The sequence below is a fragment of the Rhinopithecus bieti genome, unplaced genomic scaffold, assembly GCF_001698545.2.
Source record: "Rhinopithecus bieti isolate Rb0 unplaced genomic scaffold, ASM169854v2 scaffold_30033, whole genome shotgun sequence".
Classification (NCBI taxonomy): domain Eukaryota; kingdom Metazoa; phylum Chordata; class Mammalia; order Primates; family Cercopithecidae; genus Rhinopithecus; species Rhinopithecus bieti.
Genome location: NW_016812939.1, coordinates 15,898 through 19,987, shown reverse-complemented (window position 1 = coordinate 19,987; position 4,090 = coordinate 15,898). Strand labels below are relative to the sequence as shown.

At 31.7% G+C, this 4,090-nt stretch overlaps 1 pseudogene; it reads left to right on the top strand.

Annotated features, from left to right (window-relative positions):
• Window positions 1-4,090, top strand: part of LOC108512214 (sodium- and chloride-dependent neutral and basic amino acid transporter B(0+)-like) — a 20,153-nt pseudogene that overhangs the window by 8,597 nt on the left and 7,466 nt on the right.

The window sequence follows — 4,090 nt, the reverse complement described above, 5'->3', positions numbered from 1 at the left end:
TTTTTTTTTTTTTTTTATTCCTCACAATCTATATTCTAAACAGAGAATTATAATCAGGTGTCTTTCCTTTTCTTTGACTATCTGAAATCCATTGAGATCTCCAGGAGAGTAGAGAACCATACAAATTTATAGGTAGAGAGGTCTTCAGGAATGCAGAAATTACTTTTCTAACTACCTCATTACAGTGATGAAACTAAAACCAAGATAGATTCAAATTGAGCTAAAAGTGTACAGCCAATTAATGCAATTTGAATTAGGATTTCCTAATCTCTAATGTAATAATATTGTATATGGATATGAGATTCATAGATATGGAGATTAAAATTAAGTTTGGAATTTCTCTTCACTTTTGTTTGCAACCTAGGTACACATCATGATATGCAGTAGCATTCTTAACACAGAACTGCCACACCCACTTCCAGCTCCCCTGTCACACAGGTACACATAATGTATCAAGTAAAAGAAGCTCAGAGACCAACCTGAGTATGCTGCTTATCTCTTAATATGGACAAGAGCCTAAGAAAAAAGAGGGCATTTTATTTCTAATATGATTTTCTTAAATATAAATAAAATAGCCTTGATCTATCCCAAAACAGTTTTCTATGGAACTTGAAAACTGATTGTAAATTTTATTCAAAAAAGAAAAAGGTCAAAACCCCAAGGTATATCTGATGTGAAAAGGACTTGTCCTACCAGATATGAAACAATATTTATAATACTGTACTAATTAAAATAGTGAGGTGTTAGCATAGGTATAGACATATAGGCCAGCGGAACAGGATAGTAATCTCAGAAATAGATTAAAAAAACAAATGGAACTTGGTATGAGGCAGAGATGACAATGCAGATCAATAGGAAAAGGGATAATCATTCAATTGATAGAATTGATATCTAATTGATTTAATCGATAATATCAATTATCCTTGAACAACTGATATCCCATTTCACATATCATTCACATATCACACATATTGATATGCACAATGTCAATATTAGGTGAACTGAAAATTTAACAATATAGGTAAAACTTTAATTTCTTTAGAAGAAAATATAGAATAGTACCTTTATAACCTTGGGCTAAGCAGTTTTTAAAAGTAACAGAAGTCAAGGGCAAAACATATAATCAAAGATGGATACCTTCATTTTCAGTAAACCCCCAACAACTGTGGTTAATCAAAGGACACAACGTTAAAAGGTAAAAAATGTAAGCCACAAATTGGGAAGAAAAACTCAACATATATAATAGACAAAGAATTAGAATCCAAATGAACTCAATACTTATTAGAAACCAAGTAACACAGGCCAAATCAAAAACTGGCAAAAGATATGAACAGGAATTTCACAGAAAAAAAAAATCCTATGGAAAATGAAGTGTTGGCAAGTATGTGGTGGAATGGGAACCCTCACACCCAGCTAGTGGGAGTGCAAAATGGTGTAACCACTTTAAAGAACAATTTGGCAAGATTTTTTAGTAAAAGGGGGGAATACATATACTTTTAAACATCACAGTTCCACACCTACATATGGGGAATATAAAAGAATGTTTACAGCTCTATAATAGCAACATGGTGAATGACCTAAATGTCCATCAACAGAAGAAAGGATAAATCGTGACATATGCAGTTTGGCAACAAAGAATGATTAAAAGAACTATGTTTATTTAATATAAACAAATGAATTTGCTTACATTCTTTCATTTTAGAATCATAAAGTGGACATTTTATATAGTTCAATTTTCTGATAGATAAATCTCACAATACCAAATAGAAAAGTGTACGTTGTATATGTTTACATGCATTAAGTTAACTTTTCTATAAATTCCAAAACATTCAAACCTAAGTATAAAAAAGAACAAAGAAATGATCAACACAAAAGTCAGGATAGCAATTACCACTGGAGAGTGGTAGGGTGATGTAATCAGGAAAAGACAGTAATATTTTGTTTCTTAAGCTGAGTAGTGGGCATTTGGGTGTTCATTTCACTGTTATTTATAATATATTAATTTGCATATGTGAGATACTTATGCAAATAAGATATTGTGTATATGTTTTAAAATATTAAATTATTTTCTCTTATAGATTTGGGTAGATATTTCACTCCCTTTCAGTGGCTTGGGGTGACTTAATTGCTCTATTACATGACAATAAGTTCAAAAACAACTGCTTCTCTGATGCCATTGTAGTTTTTTTTGACCAACTGTCTCACTAGTGTGTTTGCTGGATTTGCTATTTTTTCTATATTGGGCCAAATGGCTCATATATCTGGAAAGGAATTTTCTGAAGTTAGAAATCCGGGATATAATACCATATATTATCAACTCTGATTAATTCAATGTATCTCACTTATGAAACTCTAATATAGTTTATAGATATTTACTTAAAACAGTCATAATTTAGAGTATTGCGTTTTCTTTCTCACTTTCTCTTTGTACTAGGGTTCTCCAGAGGGACAGAAGTAATAGGATATGTGTGTATATATATGTATAAATATATATGCATAAATATATAGATATGTATAAATATATATATAAAGGGGAGTTTATTAAATATTAATTTACATGATCACAAGGTCTCACAATAAGCTGTCTGCAAGCTTGAGGAGCAAGGAGAGTCAGTCAGAGTCTCAGAACTGAAAAACGTGGAGTACAATGTTCGAGGGCAGAAAGCATCCAGCATGGGGGAAAGATGTAGGCTGGGAGGCTAGGCCAGTCTCGCCTTTTCACGTTTTTCTGTCTGCTTTATGTTCTCTGGCAGCTGTTTAGATTGTGCCTACCAGATTAAGGGTAGGTCTGTCTTCCCCAGCCCACTGACTCAAATGTTAATCTCCTTTGTCAACACCCTCACAGACACACCCAGTATCAATACTTTGCATCCTTCAATCCAGTCAAGTTGACACTCAGTATCACCCATCACAGTCTTATATAATTTGGTTGCTTTAATAACATAATAATTCTTAGATTATCCATGTAAACAGGAGTATATTAGGAAAACATTGCTTAAGAAAATAGAATGTTTTCCCAGATTTTGTTTAGTCCTTAACATGAACCACTTACTGTACAACTACAAGGTTCAGACATCATGCTAAGCACTTCCCATACATTTATGAATACATGTAAAATGTATATAAACATGGACAGAATAACATATATAATTCATGGTAACAATTGCCTCTAGAGAAAAATGTGAATTGTATCAGGAAGAGAAAGACAATATACAAATATACAAATTCCTTACGTAAAATTACAGTATTGGGACTGAATATTTAAAACACATGAATACTGTAAAGGTAAGAGAGTCAAGTGACTTTGAGTGTCCAGCTTTAAAGAAAACAGTGAACTCCCTAACTTTAACAAACAGAACAACCAAATCCAATGTTTTTATAAAGGAAAGTGAAATAGTGAATAGTTGGTAAAGAATTTACGTCATAGATTGTGTTGCCAAATAAGATGAGATTTTTCTAATACCTTATTTTTTAAATATTTAAATATTGGTAACTAATTTAAAATATCATACATTTTTGTATGTTTTGATTTGGCATTCATTGCCTATCCAGAAGCTCTAGTGCAACTACCAGGTGGTCCATTTTAGATCATATTATTTTTTGCAAACTTTTAAATTTGGGTCTCGATTCTCAGTTTGCTTCCATTGGTAAGTAATATTTCCAGCATTAACATATTACTCATATATTTCATTTGTGTTTTCTCTAATTGACAACATGCTTTTATTACCCATATTGCCCCCTAGCTGTTAATTTCAGAATGACCTTTCTGAAAGATGTTTTAACTTAAATTTAAACACAGAAAAATACTTGACACTCAAAAGGAATACACATTAATATTTTATCATACTTCTTTCAGCTATTTTAAAAATAAACTGTTGCAAGTGAATTTGAAGTCCCCCGTCTTTCTCTCTCTAGAGACAATTGTTACCATGGATTGTGTATGCTATTCTGTCCATGTTTATATACATTTTATATGTATTCAAAAATAGCATATACATTTTTAAATTTTCACATAAATGTGAAGTTTCATAGCATACATATTACTCTGAAAGTTTTTTTGCATTAATTATGAATCCAGTTGATACACAGG